This window comes from Amia ocellicauda, unplaced genomic scaffold (assembly GCF_036373705.1).
Source record: "Amia ocellicauda isolate fAmiCal2 unplaced genomic scaffold, fAmiCal2.hap1 HAP1_SCAFFOLD_46, whole genome shotgun sequence".
Taxonomy (NCBI): Eukaryota; Metazoa; Chordata; class Actinopteri; order Amiiformes; family Amiidae; genus Amia; species Amia ocellicauda.
In genome coordinates this window covers 687,927-704,133 of record NW_027102982.1, presented here as the reverse complement: position 1 = coordinate 704,133, position 16,207 = coordinate 687,927, and the positions used below count along the sequence as shown (strand labels likewise).

The 16,207-nt window shown below is 46.6% G+C and overlaps 16 non-coding genes and 33 pseudogenes across 16 annotated transcripts; all 49 read right to left on the bottom strand.

The window, feature by feature from the left end:
* Positions 1 to 16: 16 nt before the first annotated feature.
* LOC136736265 (uncharacterized) lies at positions 17 to 135 on the bottom strand (annotated as a pseudogene).
* Positions 136 to 349: 214 nt separating this feature from the next.
* Positions 350 to 468, bottom strand: LOC136736615 (uncharacterized; annotated as a pseudogene).
* A 220-nt stretch (positions 469 to 688) lies between these two features.
* On the bottom strand, positions 689 to 807 carry LOC136736397 (uncharacterized; annotated as a pseudogene).
* Positions 808 to 1,030: 223 nt separating this feature from the next.
* LOC136736270 (uncharacterized) lies at positions 1,031 to 1,149 on the bottom strand (annotated as a pseudogene).
* Positions 1,150 to 1,365: 216 nt separating this feature from the next.
* LOC136736559 (uncharacterized) lies at positions 1,366 to 1,484 on the bottom strand (annotated as a pseudogene).
* A 210-nt stretch (positions 1,485 to 1,694) lies between these two features.
* Positions 1,695 to 1,813, bottom strand: LOC136736623 (uncharacterized; annotated as a pseudogene).
* A 215-nt stretch (positions 1,814 to 2,028) lies between these two features.
* On the bottom strand, positions 2,029 to 2,147 carry LOC136736264 (uncharacterized; annotated as a pseudogene).
* Positions 2,148 to 2,361: 214 nt separating this feature from the next.
* Positions 2,362 to 2,480, bottom strand: LOC136736614 (uncharacterized; annotated as a pseudogene).
* A 220-nt stretch (positions 2,481 to 2,700) lies between these two features.
* LOC136736396 (uncharacterized) lies at positions 2,701 to 2,819 on the bottom strand (annotated as a pseudogene).
* Positions 2,820 to 3,041: 222 nt separating this feature from the next.
* On the bottom strand, positions 3,042 to 3,160 carry LOC136736269 (uncharacterized; annotated as a pseudogene).
* A 216-nt stretch (positions 3,161 to 3,376) lies between these two features.
* On the bottom strand, positions 3,377 to 3,495 carry LOC136736557 (uncharacterized; annotated as a pseudogene).
* Positions 3,496 to 3,705: 210 nt separating this feature from the next.
* Positions 3,706 to 3,824, bottom strand: LOC136736210 (5S ribosomal RNA). Its single transcript, XR_010811647.1, has one exon. It is a non-coding gene; the product is annotated as a 5S ribosomal RNA (ribosomal RNA).
* A 209-nt stretch (positions 3,825 to 4,033) lies between these two features.
* Positions 4,034 to 4,152, bottom strand: LOC136736234 (uncharacterized; annotated as a pseudogene).
* Positions 4,153 to 4,376: 224 nt separating this feature from the next.
* On the bottom strand, positions 4,377 to 4,495 carry LOC136736556 (uncharacterized; annotated as a pseudogene).
* A 211-nt stretch (positions 4,496 to 4,706) lies between these two features.
* On the bottom strand, positions 4,707 to 4,825 carry LOC136736451 (5S ribosomal RNA). The gene has a single exon (XR_010811671.1). It is a non-coding gene; the product is annotated as a 5S ribosomal RNA (ribosomal RNA).
* Positions 4,826 to 5,034: 209 nt separating this feature from the next.
* LOC136736191 (5S ribosomal RNA) lies at positions 5,035 to 5,153 on the bottom strand. The gene has a single exon (XR_010811629.1). It is a non-coding gene; the product is annotated as a 5S ribosomal RNA (ribosomal RNA).
* A 208-nt stretch (positions 5,154 to 5,361) lies between these two features.
* On the bottom strand, positions 5,362 to 5,480 carry LOC136736072 (uncharacterized; annotated as a pseudogene).
* Positions 5,481 to 5,696: 216 nt separating this feature from the next.
* On the bottom strand, positions 5,697 to 5,815 carry LOC136736444 (uncharacterized; annotated as a pseudogene).
* A 219-nt stretch (positions 5,816 to 6,034) lies between these two features.
* LOC136736273 (uncharacterized) lies at positions 6,035 to 6,153 on the bottom strand (annotated as a pseudogene).
* Positions 6,154 to 6,367: 214 nt separating this feature from the next.
* LOC136736479 (uncharacterized) lies at positions 6,368 to 6,486 on the bottom strand (annotated as a pseudogene).
* Positions 6,487 to 6,713: 227 nt separating this feature from the next.
* On the bottom strand, positions 6,714 to 6,832 carry LOC136736414 (uncharacterized; annotated as a pseudogene).
* Positions 6,833 to 7,058: 226 nt separating this feature from the next.
* Positions 7,059 to 7,177, bottom strand: LOC136736226 (uncharacterized; annotated as a pseudogene).
* A 211-nt stretch (positions 7,178 to 7,388) lies between these two features.
* On the bottom strand, positions 7,389 to 7,507 carry LOC136736103 (5S ribosomal RNA). Its single transcript, XR_010811542.1, has one exon. It is a non-coding gene; the product is annotated as a 5S ribosomal RNA (ribosomal RNA).
* A 210-nt stretch (positions 7,508 to 7,717) lies between these two features.
* Positions 7,718 to 7,836, bottom strand: LOC136736528 (uncharacterized; annotated as a pseudogene).
* A 209-nt stretch (positions 7,837 to 8,045) lies between these two features.
* Positions 8,046 to 8,164, bottom strand: LOC136736277 (uncharacterized; annotated as a pseudogene).
* Positions 8,165 to 8,372: 208 nt separating this feature from the next.
* Positions 8,373 to 8,491, bottom strand: LOC136736032 (uncharacterized; annotated as a pseudogene).
* A 216-nt stretch (positions 8,492 to 8,707) lies between these two features.
* Positions 8,708 to 8,826, bottom strand: LOC136736166 (5S ribosomal RNA). The gene has a single exon (XR_010811605.1). It is a non-coding gene; the product is annotated as a 5S ribosomal RNA (ribosomal RNA).
* A 215-nt stretch (positions 8,827 to 9,041) lies between these two features.
* LOC136736605 (uncharacterized) lies at positions 9,042 to 9,160 on the bottom strand (annotated as a pseudogene).
* A 210-nt stretch (positions 9,161 to 9,370) lies between these two features.
* On the bottom strand, positions 9,371 to 9,490 carry LOC136736601 (uncharacterized; annotated as a pseudogene).
* A 217-nt stretch (positions 9,491 to 9,707) lies between these two features.
* LOC136736542 (uncharacterized) lies at positions 9,708 to 9,826 on the bottom strand (annotated as a pseudogene).
* A 209-nt stretch (positions 9,827 to 10,035) lies between these two features.
* Positions 10,036 to 10,154, bottom strand: LOC136736389 (uncharacterized; annotated as a pseudogene).
* Positions 10,155 to 10,363: 209 nt separating this feature from the next.
* LOC136736260 (5S ribosomal RNA) lies at positions 10,364 to 10,482 on the bottom strand. Its single transcript, XR_010811653.1, has one exon. It is a non-coding gene; the product is annotated as a 5S ribosomal RNA (ribosomal RNA).
* Positions 10,483 to 10,706: 224 nt separating this feature from the next.
* LOC136736588 (5S ribosomal RNA) lies at positions 10,707 to 10,825 on the bottom strand. The gene has a single exon (XR_010811686.1). It is a non-coding gene; the product is annotated as a 5S ribosomal RNA (ribosomal RNA).
* Positions 10,826 to 11,045: 220 nt separating this feature from the next.
* On the bottom strand, positions 11,046 to 11,164 carry LOC136736031 (5S ribosomal RNA). Its single transcript, XR_010811530.1, has one exon. It is a non-coding gene; the product is annotated as a 5S ribosomal RNA (ribosomal RNA).
* Positions 11,165 to 11,387: 223 nt separating this feature from the next.
* LOC136736020 (uncharacterized) lies at positions 11,388 to 11,506 on the bottom strand (annotated as a pseudogene).
* A 211-nt stretch (positions 11,507 to 11,717) lies between these two features.
* On the bottom strand, positions 11,718 to 11,836 carry LOC136736306 (uncharacterized; annotated as a pseudogene).
* Positions 11,837 to 12,045: 209 nt separating this feature from the next.
* LOC136736392 (uncharacterized) lies at positions 12,046 to 12,164 on the bottom strand (annotated as a pseudogene).
* Positions 12,165 to 12,373: 209 nt separating this feature from the next.
* Positions 12,374 to 12,492, bottom strand: LOC136736248 (5S ribosomal RNA). Its single transcript, XR_010811652.1, has one exon. It is a non-coding gene; the product is annotated as a 5S ribosomal RNA (ribosomal RNA).
* Positions 12,493 to 12,716: 224 nt separating this feature from the next.
* On the bottom strand, positions 12,717 to 12,835 carry LOC136736576 (5S ribosomal RNA). Its single transcript, XR_010811684.1, has one exon. It is a non-coding gene; the product is annotated as a 5S ribosomal RNA (ribosomal RNA).
* A 220-nt stretch (positions 12,836 to 13,055) lies between these two features.
* Positions 13,056 to 13,174, bottom strand: LOC136736019 (5S ribosomal RNA). The gene has a single exon (XR_010811529.1). It is a non-coding gene; the product is annotated as a 5S ribosomal RNA (ribosomal RNA).
* Positions 13,175 to 13,397: 223 nt separating this feature from the next.
* On the bottom strand, positions 13,398 to 13,516 carry LOC136736018 (uncharacterized; annotated as a pseudogene).
* Positions 13,517 to 13,727: 211 nt separating this feature from the next.
* On the bottom strand, positions 13,728 to 13,846 carry LOC136736504 (5S ribosomal RNA). Its single transcript, XR_010811677.1, has one exon. It is a non-coding gene; the product is annotated as a 5S ribosomal RNA (ribosomal RNA).
* Positions 13,847 to 14,066: 220 nt separating this feature from the next.
* LOC136736307 (5S ribosomal RNA) lies at positions 14,067 to 14,185 on the bottom strand. The gene has a single exon (XR_010811657.1). It is a non-coding gene; the product is annotated as a 5S ribosomal RNA (ribosomal RNA).
* Positions 14,186 to 14,399: 214 nt separating this feature from the next.
* On the bottom strand, positions 14,400 to 14,518 carry LOC136736017 (uncharacterized; annotated as a pseudogene).
* Positions 14,519 to 14,729: 211 nt separating this feature from the next.
* LOC136736492 (5S ribosomal RNA) lies at positions 14,730 to 14,848 on the bottom strand. Its single transcript, XR_010811675.1, has one exon. It is a non-coding gene; the product is annotated as a 5S ribosomal RNA (ribosomal RNA).
* Positions 14,849 to 15,067: 219 nt separating this feature from the next.
* LOC136736071 (uncharacterized) lies at positions 15,068 to 15,186 on the bottom strand (annotated as a pseudogene).
* A 211-nt stretch (positions 15,187 to 15,397) lies between these two features.
* On the bottom strand, positions 15,398 to 15,516 carry LOC136736305 (uncharacterized; annotated as a pseudogene).
* A 209-nt stretch (positions 15,517 to 15,725) lies between these two features.
* Positions 15,726 to 15,844, bottom strand: LOC136736236 (5S ribosomal RNA). The gene has a single exon (XR_010811651.1). It is a non-coding gene; the product is annotated as a 5S ribosomal RNA (ribosomal RNA).
* Positions 15,845 to 16,068: 224 nt separating this feature from the next.
* LOC136736563 (5S ribosomal RNA) lies at positions 16,069 to 16,187 on the bottom strand. Its single transcript, XR_010811682.1, has one exon. It is a non-coding gene; the product is annotated as a 5S ribosomal RNA (ribosomal RNA).
* Between the last annotated feature and the right edge of the window lie 20 nt (positions 16,188 to 16,207).

The window sequence follows — 16,207 nt, the reverse complement described above, 5'->3', positions numbered from 1 at the left end:
ACCCAGGAGACGTAAAAGCTTGCAGCACCAGGTATTTCCAGGAGGTCTCACATTCAAGTACTGACCAGGTCCTGCCCCGTTTAGCTTCCGAGATCTGACGAGATCGGGCGCGTTCAGGACGGTGTGGCCGCAAGCCGAGATGTCTGGCTGCATGATGTCTCTTAAAGGCTGGCGTGTATTGACGGAATTTCCAGCAAAAAAAAAAAAAAAAAGAAAAATGGATGGAAAAATATCAGTGCAGGAAAGGGTGTTGAAAGTAGCCGGGTACGTGTACAATTCTTCAAATATATCTCCTCCAGACAGATAGAGAGTATTAAGAGCTACGATAAAGTTACCCAGGAGACGTAAAAGCTTGCACCACCAGGTATTTCCAGGAGGTCTCACATTCATGTACTGACCAGGTCCTGCCCCGTTTAGCTTCCAAGATCTGACGAGATCGGGCGAGTTCAGGATGGTGTGGCCGCAAGCCGAGATGCCTGGCCGCATGATGTCTCTTAAAGGCTGGAGGGTATTGATGGAATTTCCAGCAAAAAAAAAAAAAAAAAAAATAGAAAACTGGAGGGAAAAATATCAGTGCAGGAAAGGGTGTTGAAAGTAGCCGGGTACGTGTACAATTCTTCAATTATATCTCCTGGAGACAGAAAGAGAGTATTAAGAGCTACGATGAAGTTACCCAGGAGACGTAAAAAGATTCCAGCACCTGGTATTTCTAGGAGGTCTCCCAGCCAAGTACTGACCAGGCCCTGCCCCGTTTAGCTTCCGAGATCTGACGAGATCGGGCGCATTCAGGACGGTGTGGCCACAAGCCGAAAGGCCTGGCTGCATGATGTCTCTTAAAGGTTGGCGGGTATTGACAGAACTTCCAGCAAAAAAAAAAAAAAAAAAAAAAAAAAGAAAAATGGATGGAAAAATATCAGTGCAGCAAAGGGTGTTGACAGTAGCTGGGTACGTGTACAATTCTTAAATTATATCTCCTCCAGACAGAAAGAAAGAACTAAGAGCTACGATAAAGTTACCCAGGAGACGTAAAATCTTGCAGCACCAGGTATTTCCAGGAGGTCTCCCATCCAAGTACTGACCAGGTCCTGCCCCGTTTAGCTTCCGAGATCTTACGAGATCGGGCACGTTCAGGACGGTGTGGCCGCAAGCCGAGAAGCCTGGCTGCATGATGTCTCTTAAAGGTTGGCGGGTATTGACGGAACTTCCAGCAAAAAAAAAAAAAAAAAAAGAAAAATGGATGGAAAAATATCAGTGCAGCAAAGGGTGTTGACAGTAGCTGGGTACGTGTACAATATTTCAATTATATCTCCTCCAGACAGATAGAGAGTATTAAGAGCTACGATAAAGTTACCCAGGAGACGTAAAAGCTTGCAGCACTAGGTATTTCCAGGAGGTCTCACTTTCATGTACTGACCAGGTCCTGCCCCGTTTAGCTTCCGAGATCTGACGAGATCGGGCGCGTTCAGGATGGTGTGGCCGCAAGCCGAGATGCCTGGCTGCATGATGTCTCTTAAAGGCTGGCGGGTATTGACGGAACTGCCAGCAAAAAAAAAAAAGAAAAATAGAGGGAAATATACCAGTGCAGCAAAGGGTGTTGAAAGTAGCCGGGTACGTGTACAATTCTTCAATTATATCTCCTGGAGACAGAAAGAGTGTATTAAGAGCTACGATGAAGTTACCAAGGAGACGTAAAAAGCTTGCAGCACCTGGTATTTCTAGGAGGTCTCCCATCCAATTACTGACCAGGCCCTGCCCAGTTTTTCTTCCGAGATCTGACGAGATCTTGCGTCTTCAGGACGGTGTGGCCTCAAGCCAAGAGGCCTGGCTGCATGATGTCTCTTAAAGGCTGGAGGGTATTGATGGAACTTCCAGCAAGAAACAAAAGAAAAAAGAAAAATGGAGGGAAAAATATCAGTGCAGCAAAGCGTGTTGAAGGTAGCCGGGTACGTGTACAATTCTTAAATTATATCTCCTCCAGACAGATAGAGAGTATTAAGAGCTACGATAAAGTTACCCAGGAGACGTAAAAGCTTGCAGCACCAGGTATTTCCAGGAGGTCTCACATTCAAGTACTGACCAGGTCCTGCCCCGTTTAGCTTCCGAGATCTGACGAGATCGGGCGCGTTCAGGACGGTGTGGCCGCAAGCCGAGATGTCTGGCTGCATGATGTCTCTTAAAGGCTGGCGTGTATTGACGGAATTTCCAGCAAAAAAAAAAAAAAAAAGAAAAATGGATGGAAAAATATCAGTGCAGGAAAGGGTGTTGAAAGTAGCCGGGTACGTGTACAATTCTTCAAATATATCTCCTCCAGACAGATAGAGAGTATTAAGAGCTACGATAAAGTTACCCAGGAGACGTAAAAGCTTGCACCACCAGGTATTTCCAGGAGGTCTCACATTCATGTACTGACCAGGTCCTGCCCCGTTTAGCTTCCAAGATCTGACGAGATCGGGCGAGTTCAGGATGGTGTGGCCGCAAGCCGAGATGCCTGGCCGCATGATGTCTCTTAAAGGCTGGAGGGTATTGATGGAATTTCCAGCAAAAAAAAAAAAAAAAAAAATAGAAAACTGGAGGGAAAAATATCAGTGCAGGAAAGGGTGTTGAAAGTAGCCGGGTACGTGTACAATTCTTCAATTATATCTCCTGGAGACAGAAAGAGAGTATTAAGAGCTACGATGAAGTTACCCAGGAGACGTAAAAAGATTCCAGCACCTGGTATTTCTAGGAGGTCTCCCAGCCAAGTACTGACCAGGCCCTGCCCCGTTTAGCTTCCGAGATCTGACGAGATCGGGCGCATTCAGGACGGTGTGGCCACAAGCCGAAAGGCCTGGCTGCATGATGTCTCTTAAAGGTTGGCGGGTATTGACAGAACTTCCAGCAAAAAAAAAAAAAAAAAAAAAAAAAGAAAAATGGATGGAAAAATATCAGTGCAGCAAAGGGTGTTGACAGTAGCTGGGTACGTGTACAATTCTTAAATTATATCTCCTCCAGACAGAAAGAAAGAACTAAGAGCTACGATAAAGTTACCCAGGAGACGTAAAATCTTGCAGCACCAGGTATTTCCAGGAGGTCTCCCATCCAAGTACTGACCAGGTCCTGCCCCGTTTAGCTTCCGAGATCTTACGAGATCGGGCACGTTCAGGACGGTGTGGCCGCAAGCCGAGAAGCCTGGCTGCATGATGTCTCTTAAAGGTTGGCGGGTATTGACGGAACTTCCAGCAAAAAAAAAAAAAAAAAAAGAAAAATGGATGGAAAAATATCAGTGCAGCAAAGGGTGTTGACAGTAGCTGGGTACGTGTACAATATTTCAATTATATCTCCTCCAGACAGATAGAGAGTATTAAGAGCTACGATAAAGTTACCCAGGAGACGTAAAAGCTTGCAGCACTAGGTATTTCCAGGAGGTCTCACTTTCATGTACTGACCAGGTCCTGCCCCGTTTAGCTTCCGAGATCTGACGAGATCGGGCGCGTTCAGGATGGTGTGGCCGCAAGCCGAGATGTCTGGCTGCATGATGTCTCTTAAAGGCTGGCGGGTATTGACGGAACTGCCAGCAAAAAAAAAAAAGAAAAATAGAGGGAAATATACCAGTGCAGCAAAGGGTGTTGAAAGTAGCCGGGTACGTGTACAATTCTTCAATTATATCTCCTGGAGACAGAAAGAGAGTATTAAGAGCTACGATGAAGTTACCAAGGAGACGTAAAAAGCTTGCAGCACCTGGTATTTCTAGGAGGTCTCCCATCCAAGTACTGACCAGGTCCTGCCCCGTTTAGCTTCCGAGATCTGACAAGATCGGGCGCGTTCAGGATGGTGTGGCCGCAAGCCGAGATGTCTGGCTGCATGATGTCTCTTAAAGGCTGGCGGGTATTGACGGAACTGCCAGCAAAAAAAAAAAGAAAAATAGAGGGAAATATACCAGTGCAGCAAAGGGTGTTGAAAGTAGTCGGGTACGTGTACAATTCTTCAATTATATCTCCTGGAGACAGAAAGAGAGTATTAAGAGCTACGATGAAGTTACCCAGGAGACGTAAAAAGCTTGCAGCACCTGGTATTTCTAGGAGGTCTCCCATCCAAGTACTGACAAGGCCCTGCCCCGTTTAGCTTCCGAGATCTGACGAGATCGGGCGCATTCAGGACGGTGTGGCCACAAGCCGAAAGGCCTGGCTGCATGATGTCTCTTAAAGGTTGGCGGGTATTGACGGAACTTCCAGCAAAAAAAAAAAAGAAAAAAAGAAAAAAGAAAAATGGATGGAAAAATATCAGTGCAGCAAAGGGTGTTGACAGTAGCTGGATACGTGTACAATACTTCAATTATATCTCCTCCAGACAGAGAGAGAGTATTGAGAGCTACGATAAAGTTACCCAGGAGACGTAAAAGCTTGCAGCACTAGGTATTTCCAGGAGGTCTCACTTTCATGTACTGACCAGGTCCTGCCCCGTTTAGCTTCCGAGATCTGACGAGATCGGGCGCGTTCAGGATGGTGTGGCCGCAAGCCGAGATGCCTGGCTGCATGATGTCTCTTAAAGGCTGGCGGGTATTGACGGAACTGCCACTAAAAAAAAAAAAAGAAAAATAGAGGGAAATATACCAGTGCAGCAAAGGGTGTTGAAAGTAGCCGGGTACGTGTACAATTCTTCAATTATATCTCCTGGAGACAGAAAGAGAGTATTAAGAGCTACGATGAAGTTACCCAGGAGACGTAAAAAGCTTGCAGCACCTGGTATTTCTAGGAGGTCTCCCATCCAAGTACTGACCAGGCCCTGCCCTGTTTAGCTTCCGAGATCTGACGAGATCGGGCGCATTCAGGACGGTGTGGCCGCAAGCCAAGAGGCCTGGCTGCATGATGTCTCTTAAAGGTTGGCGGGTATTGACGGAACTTCCAGCAAAAAAAAAAAGAAAAATAGAGGGAAATATACCAGTGCAGCAAAGGGTGTTGAAAGTAGCCGGGTACGTGTACAATTCTTCAATTATATCTCCTGGAGACAAAAAGAGAGTATTAAGAGCTACGATGAAGTTACCCAGGAGACGTAAAAAGCTTGCAGCACCTGGTATTTCTAGGAGGTCTCCCATCCAAGTACTGACAAGGCCCTGCCCCGTTTAGCTTCCGAGATCTGACGAGATCGGGCGCATTCAGGACGGTGTGGCCGCAAGCCAAGAGGCCTGGCTGCATGATGTCTCTTAAAGGTTGGCGGGTATTGACGGAACTTCCAGCAAAAGAAAAAAGAAAAATGGATGGAAAAATATCAGTGCAGCAAAGGGTGTTGACAGTAGCTGGATACGTGTACAATACTTCAATTATATCTCCTCCAGACAGAGAGAGAGTATTGAGAGCTACGATAAAGTTACCCAGGAGACGTAAAAGCTTGCAGCACTAGGTATTTCCAGGAGGTCTCACTTTCATGTACTGACCAGGTCCTGCCCCGTTTAGCTTCCGAGATGTGACGAGATCGGGCGCGTTCAGGATGGTGTGGCCGCAAGCCGAGATGCCTGGCTGCATGATGTCTCTTAAAGGCTGGAGGGTATTGACGGAACTTCCAGCAAAAAAAAAAAAGAAAAAGGAAAAATGGAGGGAAAAATATCAGTGCAGGAAAGGGTGTTGAAAGTAGCCGGGTACGTGTACAATTCTTCAATTAATCTCCTCCAGACAGAAAGAGAGTATTAAAAGCTACGACGAAGTTCCCCAGGTGACGTAAAAAGCTTGCAGCACCTGGTACTTCCAGGAGGTCTCCCATCCAAGTACTGACCAGGTCCTGCCCCGTTTAGTTTCCGAGATCTGACGAGATAGGGCGCGTTCAGGACGGTGTGGCCACAAGCCGAGACGCCTGGCTGCATGATGTCTCTTAAAGGCTGGCGGGTATTGACGGAATTTCCAGCATAAAAAAAAAAAAAAAAAATAGAAGAATGGAGGGAAAAATATCAGTGCAGGAAATGGTGTTGAAAGTAGCCGGGTACGTGTACAATTCTTCAATTATATCTCCTCCAGACTGAAAGAGAGTATTAAGAGCTACGATAAAGTTACCCAGGAGACGTAAAAGCTTGCAGCACCAGGTATTTCCAGGAGGTCTCACATTCAAGTACTGACCAGGTCCTGCCCCGTTTAGCTTCCGAGATCTGACGAGATCGGGCGTGTTCAGGATGGTGTGGCCGCAAGCCGAGATGCCTGGCTGCATGATGTCTCTTAAAGGCTGGCGGGTATTGACGGAATTTCCAGCAAAAAAAAAAAAAAAAGAAAAACGGAGGCAACAATATCAGTGCAGCAAAGGGTGTTGAAAGTTGCCTGGTACGTGTACAATTCTTCAATTATATCTCCTCCAGACAGAAAGAGAGAATTAAGAGCTACGATGAAGATACCCAGGAGACGTAAAAAGTTTGCAACACCTCGTATTTCCAGAAGGTCACCCATAAAAGTACTGACCAGGCCCTGCCCCGTTTAAATTCCGAGATCTGACGAGATCGGGCGCGTTCAGGACGGTGTGGCCGCAAGCCAAGAGGCCTTGCTGCATGATGTCTCTTAAAGGCTGGCGGGTATTGACGGAACTTCCAGCAAAAAAAAATAAAAAAATAAAAAGAAAAAGAAAAATGGAGGGAAAAATATCAGTGCAGCAAAGGGTGTTGAAAGTAGACGGGTACGTGTACAATACTTCAATTATATCTCCTCCAGACAGAAAGAGAGAATTAAGAGCTACGATGAAGATACCCAGGAGACGTTAAAAGCTTGCAGCACCAGGTATTTCCTGGAGGTCTCCCATCCAAGTACTGATCAGGCCCTGCCCCGTTTAGCTTCCGAGATCTGACGAGATAGGGCGCGTTCAGGACAATGTGGCCGCAAGCCAAGAGGCCTGGCTGCATGATGTCTCTTAAAGGCTGACGGGTATTGACGGAACTTCCAGCAAAAAAAAAAAAAATAAAGAAAGAAAAAGAAAAATGGAGGGAAAAATATCAGTGCAGTAATGGGTTTTGAAAGTAGCCGGGTACGTGTACAATTCTTCAATTATATCTCCTCCAGACAGAAAGAGAGTATTAAGAGCTACGATGAAGTTACCCAGGAGACGTAAAAAGCTTGCAGCACCTGGCATTTCCAGGAGGTCACCCATCCAAGTACTGACCAGGCCCTGCCCCGTTTAAATTCCAAGATCTGATGAGATCGGGGGCGTTCAGGACGGTGTGGCTGCAAGCCGAGAGGCCTGGCTGCATGATGTCTCTTAATGGTTGGCGGGTTGTGACGGAACATCCAGCAAATAAAAAAAAAGAGAAATGGTGGTAAAAATATCAGTGCAGCAAAGGGTGTTGAAAGTAGCCAGGTACATGTACAATTCTTCAATTATATCTCCTCCAGACTGAAAGAGAGTATTAAGAGCTACGATGAAGTTACCCAGGAGACGTAAAAAGCTTGCAGCACCTGGTATTTCCAGGAGGACACCCATCCAAGTACTGACCAGGCCCTGCCCCGTTTGGCTTCCGAGATCTGACGAGATCGGGCGCGTTCAGGATGGTGTGGCCGCAAGCCAAGATGCCTGGCTGCATGATGTCTCTTAAAGGCTGGCGGGTATTGACGGAACAGCCAGCAAAAAAAAAAAAGAGAAATGGAGGGAAAAATATCAGTGCAGCAAAGGCTGTTGAAAGTAGCCGGGTACGTGTACAACTCTTCAATTATATCTCCTCCAGACAGAAAGAGAGAATTAAGAGCTACGATGAAGTTACCCAGGAGACGTAAAAAGTTTGCAGCACCTCGTATTTCCAGAAGGTCACCTATAAAAGTACTGACCAGGCCCTGCCCCGTTTAAATTCCGAGATCTGACGAGATCGGGCGCGTTCAGGACGGTGTGGCCGCAAGCCGAGAGGCCTGGCTGCATGATGTCTCTTAAAGGCTGGCGGGTATTGACGGAACTGCCAGCAAAAATAAAAAGAAAAATAGAGGGAAAAATACCAGTGCAGCAAAGGCTGTTGAAAGTAGCCGGGTACTTGTACAATTCTTCAATTATATCTCCTCCAGACTGAAAGAGAGTATTAAGAGCTACGATGAAGTTACCCAGGAGACATAAAAAGCTTGCAGCACCTGGTATTTCTAGGAGGTCTCCCATCCAAGTACTGACCAGGTCCTGCCCCGTTTAGCTTTCGAGATCTGACGAGATCGGGCGCGTTCAGGATGGTGTGGCCGCAATCCGAGACGCCTGGCTGCATGATGTCTCTTAAAGGCTGGCGGGTATTGACGGAACTGCCAGCAAAAAAAAAAGAAAAATAGAGGGAAATATACCAGTGCAGCAAAGGGTGTTGAAATTAGCCGGGTACGTGTACAATTCTTCAATTATATCTCCTGGAGACAGAAAGAGAGTATTAAGAGCTACGATGAAGTTACCCAGGAGACGTAAAAAGCTTGCAGCACCTGGTATTTCCAGGAGGTCACACATCCAAGTATTGACCAGGCCCTGCCCCGTTCAGCTTCCGAAATCTGATATGATCGGGCGCATTCAGGACAGTGTGACTACAAGCCAAGAGGCCGGGCTGCATGATGTCTCTTAAAGGCTGGCGGATATTGACGGAACTTCCAGCAAAAAAATAAAATAAAAAGAAAAATGGAGGGAAAAATATCAGTGCAGCAAAGGGTGTTGAAAGTAGCCTAGTACGTGTACAATTCTTCAATTATATCTCCTGGAGACAGAAAGAGAGTATTAAGAGCTACGATGAAGTTACGCAGGAGACGTAAAAGGCTTGCAGCACCTGGTATTTCTAGGAGGTCTCCCATCCAAGTACTGACCAGGCCCTGCCCCGTTTAGCTTCCGAGATCTGACGAGATCGGGCGCATTCAGGACGGTGTGGCCGCAAGCCGAGAGGCCTGGCTGCATGATGTCTCTTAAAGGTTGGCGGGTATTGACGGAACTTCCAGCAAAAAAAAAAAAAAAAAAGAAAAATGGATGGAAAAATATCAGTGCAGCAAAGGGTGTTGACAGTAGCTGGGTACGTGTACAATACTTCAATTATATCTCCTCCAGACAGAGAGAGAGTATTAAGAGCTACGATAAAGTTACCCAGGAGACGTAAAAGCTTGCAGCACTAGGTATTTCCAGGAGGTCTCACTTTCATGTACTGACCAGGTCCTGCCCCGTTTAGCTTCTGAGATCTGATGAGATCGGGCGCGTTCAGGATGGTGTGGCCGCAAGCCAAGATGCCTGGCTGCATGATGTCTCTTAAAGGCTGGCGGGTATTGACGGAACTGCCAGCAAAAAAAAAAAAGAAAAATAGAGGGAAATATACCAGTGCAGCAAAGGGTGTTGAAAGTAGCCGGGTACGTTTACAATTCTTCAATTATATCTTCTCCAGACAGAAAGAGAGTATTAAGAGCTACGATGAAGTTCCCCAGGAGACGTAAAAAGCTGGCAGCACCTGGTATTTCCAGGAGGTCTCACATTTAAGTACTGACCAGGTCCTGCCCCGTTTAGCTTCCGAGATCTGACAAGATCGGGCGCGTTCAGGACGGTGTGGCCGGCAAGCCGAGATGTCTGGCTGCATGATGTCTCTTAAAGGCTAGCGGGTATTGACGGAATTTCCAGCAAAAAAAGAAAAAATAAAAAGAAAAATGGATGGAAAAATATCAGTGCAGCAAAGGGTGTTGACAGTAGCTGGGTACGTGTACAATTCTTCAATTATATCTCCTGGAGACAGAAAGAGAGTATTAAGAGCTACGATAAAGTTTCCCAGGAGACGTAAAAGCTTGCAGCACCAGGTATTTCCAGGAGGTCTCACATTCATGTACTGACCAGGTCCTGCCCCGATTAGCTTCCGAGATCTGACGAGATCGGGCGCATTCAGGATTGTGTGGCCGCAAGCCGAGATGTCTGGCTGCATGATGTCTCTTAAAGGCTGGCGGGTATTGACGGAACTGCCAGCAAAAAAAAAAAGAAAAATAGAGGGAAATATACCAGTGCAGCAAAGGGTGTTGAAAGTAGCCGGGTACGTGTACAATTCTTCAATTATATCTCCTGGAGACAGAAAGAGAGTATTAAGAGCTACGATGAAGTTACCCAGGAGACGTAAAAAGCTTGCAGCACCTGGTATTTCTAGGAGATCTCCCATCCAAGTACTGACCAGGCCCTGCCTCGTTTAGCTTCCGAGGTCTGACGAGATCGGGCGCTTTCAGGATTGTGTGGCCGCAAGCCGAGATGTCTGGCTGCATGATGTCTCTTAAAGGCTGGCGGGTATTGACGGAACTGCCAGCAAAAAAAAAAAGAAAAATAGAGGGAAATATACCAGTGCAGCAAAGGGTGTTGAAAGTAGCCGGGTACGTGTACAATTCTTCAATTATATCTCCTGGAGACAGAAAGAGAGTATTAAGAGCTACGATGAAGTTACCCAGGAGACGTAAAAAGCTTGCAGCACCTGGTATTTCTAGGAGGTCTCCCATCCAAATACTGACCAGGCCCTGCCCCGTTTAGCTTCCGAGATCTGACGAGATCGGGCGCATTCAGGACGGTGTGGCCACAAGCTGAAAGGCCTGGCTGCATGATGTCTCTTAAAGGTTGGCGGGTATTGACAGAACTTCCAGCAAAAAAAAAAAAGAAAAAAAGAAAAAAGAAAAATGGATGGAAAAAAATCAGTGCAGCAAAGGGTGTTGACAGTAGCTGGATACGTGTACAATACTTCAATTATATCTCCTCCAGACAGAGAGAGAGTATTAAGAGCTACGATAAAGTTACCCAGGAGACGTAAAAGCTTGCAGCACTAGGTATTTCCAGGAGGTCTCCCATCCAAATACTGACCAGGCCCTGCCCCGTTTAGCTTCCGAGATCTGACGAGATCGGGCGCGTTCAGGACGGTGTGGCCGCAAGCCAAAAGGCCTGGCTGCATGATGTCTCTTAAAGGCTGGCGGGTATTGACGGAATTTCCAGCAAAAAAAAAAAAAAAAAAAATAGAAAAATGGAGGGAAAAATATCAGTGCAGGAAAGGGTGTTGAAAGTAGCCGGGTACGTGTACAATTCTTCAATTATATCTCCTGGAGACAGAAAGAGAGTATTAAGAGCTACGATGAAGTTACCCAGGAGACGTAAAAGGCTTGCAGCACCTGGTATTTCTAGGAGGTCTCCCATCCAAGTACTGACCAGGCCCTGCCCCGTTTAGCTTCCGAGATCTGACGAGATCGGGCGCATTCAGGACGGTGTGGCCACAAGCTGAAAAGCCTGGCTGCATGATGTCTCTTAAAGGTTGGCGGGTATTGACAGAACTTCCAGCAAAAAAAAAAAAGAAAAAAAGAAAAAGAAAAATGGATGGAAAAAAATCAGTGCAGCAAAGGGTGTTGACAGTAGCTGGATACGTGTACAATACTTCAATTATATCTCCTCCAGACAGAGAGAGAGTATTAAGAGCTACGATAAAGTTACCCAGGAGACGTAAAAGCTTGCAGCACTAGGTATTTCCAGGAGGTCTCACTTTCATGTACTGACCAGGTCCTGCCCCGTTTAGCTTCCGAGATCTGACGAGATCGGGCGCGTTCAGGATGGTGTGGCCGTAAGCCGAGATGCCTGGCTGCATGATGTCTCTTAAAGGCTGGCGGGTATTGACGGAACTGCCAGCGAAAAAAAAAAAAGAAAAATAGAGGGAAATATACCAGTGCAGCAAAGGGTGTTGAAAGTAGCCGGGTACGTGTACAATTCTTCAATTATATCTCCTGGAGACAGAAAGAGAGTATTAAGAGCTACGATGAAGTTACCCAGGAGACGTAAAAAGCTTGCAGCACCTGGTATTTCTAGGAGGTCTCCCATCCAAGTACTGACCAGGCCCTGCCTCGTTTAGCTTCCGAGGTCTGACGAGATCGGGCGCTTTCAGGATTGTGTGGCCGCAAGCCGAGATGTCTGGCTGCATGATGTCTCTTAAAGGCTGGCGGGTATTGACGGAACTGCCAGCAAAAAAAATAAGAAAAATAGAGGGAAATATACCAGTGCAGCAAAGGGTGTTGAAAGTAGCCGGGTACGTGTACAATTCTTCAATTATATCTCCTGGAGACAGAAAGAGAGTATTAAGAGCTACGATGAAGTTACCCAGGAGACGTAAAAAGCTTGCAGCACCTGGTATTTCTAGGAGATCTCCCATCCAAGTACTGACCAGGCCCTGCCTCGTTTAGCTTCCGAGGTCTGACGAGATCGGGCGCTTTCACGATTGTGTGGCCGCAAGCCGAGATGTCTGGCTGCATGATGTCTCTTAAAGGCTGGCGGGTATTGACGGAACTGCCAGCAAAAAAAAAAAGAAAAATAGAGGGAAATATACCAGTGCAGCAAAGGGTGTTGAAAGTAGCCGGGTACGTGTACAATTCTTCAATTATATCTCCTGGAGACAGAAAGAGAGTATTAAGAGCTACGATGAAGTTACCCAGGAGACGTAAAAAGCTTGCAGCACCTGGTATTTCTAGGAGGTCTCCCATCCAAATACTGACCAGGCCCTGCCCCGTTTAGCTTCCGAGATCTGACGAGATCGGGCGCATTCAGGACGGTGTGGCCACAAGCTGAAAGGCCTGGCTGCATGATGTCTCTTAAAGGTTGGCGGGTATTGACAGAACTTCCAGCAAAAAAAAAAAAGAAAAAAAGAAAAAAGAAAAATGGATGGAAAAAAATCAGTGCAGCAAAGGGTGTTGACAGTAGCTGGATACGTGTACAATACTTCAATTATATCTCCTCCAGACAGAGAGAGAGTATTAAGAGCTACGATAAAGTTACCCAGGAGACGTAAAAGCTTGCAGCACTAGGTATTTCCAGGAGGTCTCCCATCCAAATACTGACCAGGCCCTGCCCCGTTTAGCTTCCGAGATCTGACGAGATCGGGCGCGTTCAGGACGGTGTGGCCGCAAGCCAAAAGGCCTGGCTGCATGATGTCTCTTAAAGGCTGGCGGGTATTGACGGAATTTCCAGCAAAAAAAAAAAAAAAAAAAATAGAAAAATGGAGGGAAAAATATCAGTGCAGGAAAGGGTGTTGAAAGTAGCCGGGTACGTGTACAATTCTTCAATTATATCTCCTGGAGACAGAAAGAGAGTATTAAGAGCTACGATGAAGTTACCCAGGAGACGTAAAAGGCTTGCAGCACCTGGTATTTCTAGGAGGTCTCCCATCCAAGTACTGACCAGGCCCTGCCCCGTTTAGCTTCCGAGATCTGACGAGATCGGGCGCATTCAGGACGGTGTGGCCACAAGCTGAAAGGCCTGGCTGCATGATGTCTCTTAAAGGTTGGCGGGTATTGACAGAACTTCCAGCAAAAAAAAAAAAGAAAAAAAGAAAAAGAAAAATGGATGGAAAAAAATCAGTGCAGCAAAGGGTGTTGACAGTAGCTGGATACGTGTACAATACTTCAATTATATCTCCTCCAGACAGAGAGAGAGTATTAAGAGCTACGATAAAGTTACCCAGGAGACGTAAAAGCTTGCAGCACTAGGTATTTCCAGGAGGTCTCACTTTCATGTACTGACCAGGTCCTGCCCCGTTTAGCTTCCGAGATCTGACGAGATCGGGCGCGTTCAGGATGGTGTGGCCGTAAGCCGAGATGCCTGGCTGCATGATGTCTCTTAAAGGCTGGCGGGTATTGACGGAACTGCCAGCAAAAAAAAAAAAAGAAAAATAGAGGGAAATATACCAGTGCAGCAAAGGGTGTTGAAAGTAGCCGGGTACGTGTACAATTCTTCAATTACATCTCCTGGAGACAGAAAGAGAGTATTAAGAGCTACGATGAAGTTACCCAGGAGACGTAAAAAGCTTGCAGCACCTGGTATTTCTAGGAGGTCTCCCATCCAAGTACTGACCAGGCCCTGCCCCGTTTAGCTTCCGAGATCTGACGAGATCGGGCGCGTTCAGGACGGTGTGGCCGCAAGCCAAGAGGCCTGGCTGCATGATGTCTCTTAAAGGCTGGCGGGTATTGACGGAATTTCCAGCAAAAAAAAAAAAAAAAAAAATAGAAAAATGGAGGGAAAAATATCAGTGCAGGAAAGGGTGTTGAAAGTAGCCGGGTACGTGTACAATTCTTCAATTATATCTCCTGGAGACAGAAAGAGAGTATTAAGAGCTACGATGAAGTTACCCAGGAGACGTAAAAGGCTTGCAGCACCAGGTATTTCTAGGAGGTCTCCCATCCAAGTACTGACCAGGCCCTGCCCCGTTTAGCTTCCGAGATCTGACGAGATCGGGCGCGTTCAGGATGGTGTGGCCGCAAGCCAAGAGGCCTGGCTGCATGATGTCTCTTAAAGGTTGGCGGGTATTGACGGAACTTCCAGCAAAAAAAAAAAAAAAAAAAAAAATGGATGGAAAAATATCAGTGCAGCAAAGGGTGTTGACAGTAGCTGGGTACGTGTACTATACTTCAATTATATCTCCTCCAGACAGATAGAGAGTATTAAGAGCTACGATAAAGTTACCCAGGAGACGTAAAAGCTTGCAGCACTAGGTATTTCCAGGAGGTCTCACTTTCATGTACTGACCAGGTCCTGCCCCGTTTAGCTTCCGAGATCTGACGAGATCGGGCGCGTTCAGGATGGTGTGGCCGTAAGCCAAGATGCCTGGCTGCATGATGTCTCTTAAAGGCTGGCGGGTATTGACGGAACTGCCAGCAAAAAAAAAAAAAGAAAAATAGAGGGAAATATACCAGTGCAGCAAAGGGTGTTGAAAGTAGCCGGGTACGTGTACAATTCTTCAATTACATCTCCTGGAGACAGAAAGAGAGTATTAAGAGCTACGATGAAGTTACCCAGGAGACGTAAAAAGCTTGCAGCACCTGGTATTTCTAGGAGGTCTCCCATCCAAGTACTGACCAGGCCCTGCCCCGTTTAGCTTCCGAGATCTGACGAGATCGGGCGCGTTCAGGACGGTGTGGCCGCAAGCCAAGAGGCCTGGCTGCATGATGTCTCTTAAAGGCTGGCGGGTATTGACGGAATTTCCAGCAAAAAAAAAAAAAAAAAAAATAGAAAAATGGAGGGAAAAATATCAGTGCAGGAAAGGGTGTTGAAAGTAGCCGGGTACGTGTACAATTCTTCAATTATATCTCCTGGAGACAGAAAGAGAGTATTAAGAGCTACGATAAAGTTACCCAGGAGACGTAAAAGCTTGCAGCACTAGGTATTTCCAGGAGGTCTCACTTTCATGTACTGACCAGGTCCTGCCCCGTTTAGCTTCCGAGATGTGACGAGATCGGGCGCGTTCAGGATGGTGTGGCCGCAAGCCGAGATGCCTGGCTGCATGATGTCTCTTAAAGGCTGGCGGGTATTGACGGAACTGCCAGCGAAAAAAAAAAAAGAAAAATAGAGGGAAATATACCAGTGCAGCAAAGGGTATTGAAAGTAGCCGGGTACGTGTACAATTCTTCAATTATATCTCCTGGAGACAGAAAGAGAGTATTAAGAGCTACGATGAAGTTACCCAGGAGACGTAAAAAGCTTGCAGCACCTGGTATTTCTAGGAGGTCTCCCATCCAAGTACTGACCAGGCCCTGCCTCGTTTAGCTTCCGAGGTCTGACGAGATCGGGCGCTTTCAGGATTGTGTGGCCGCAAGCCGAGATGTCTGGCTGCATGATGTCTCTTAAAGGCTGGCGGGTATTGACGGAACTGCCAGCAAAAAAAAAAAGAAAAATAGAGGGAAATATACCAGTGCAGCAAAGGGTGTTGAAAGTAGCCGGGTACGTGTACAATTCTTCAATTATATCTCCTGGAGACAGAAAGAGAGTATTAAGAGCTACGATGAAGTTACCCAGGAGACGTAAAAAGCTTGCAGCACCTGGTATTTCTAGGAGGTCTCCCATCCAAATACTGACCAGGCCCTGCCCCGTTTAGCTTCCGAGATCTGACGAGATCGGGCGCATTCAGGACGGTGTGGCCACAAGCTGAAAGGCCTGGCTGCATGATGTCTCTTAAAGGTTGGCGGGTATTGACAGAACTTCCAGCAAAAAAAAAAAAGAAAAAAAGAAAAAAGAAAAATGGATGGAAAAAAATCAGTGCAGCAAAGGGTGTTGACAGTAGCTGGATACGTGTACAATACTTCAATTATATCTCCTCCAGACAGAGAGAGAGTATTAAGAGCTACGATAAAGTTACCCAGGAGACGTAAAAGCTTGCAGCACTAGGTATTTCCAGGAGGTCTCCCATCCAAATACTGACCAGGCCCTGCCCCGTTTAGCTTCCGAGATCTGACGAGATCGGGCGCGTTCAGGACGGTGTGGCCGCAAGCCAAAAGGCCTGGCTGCATGA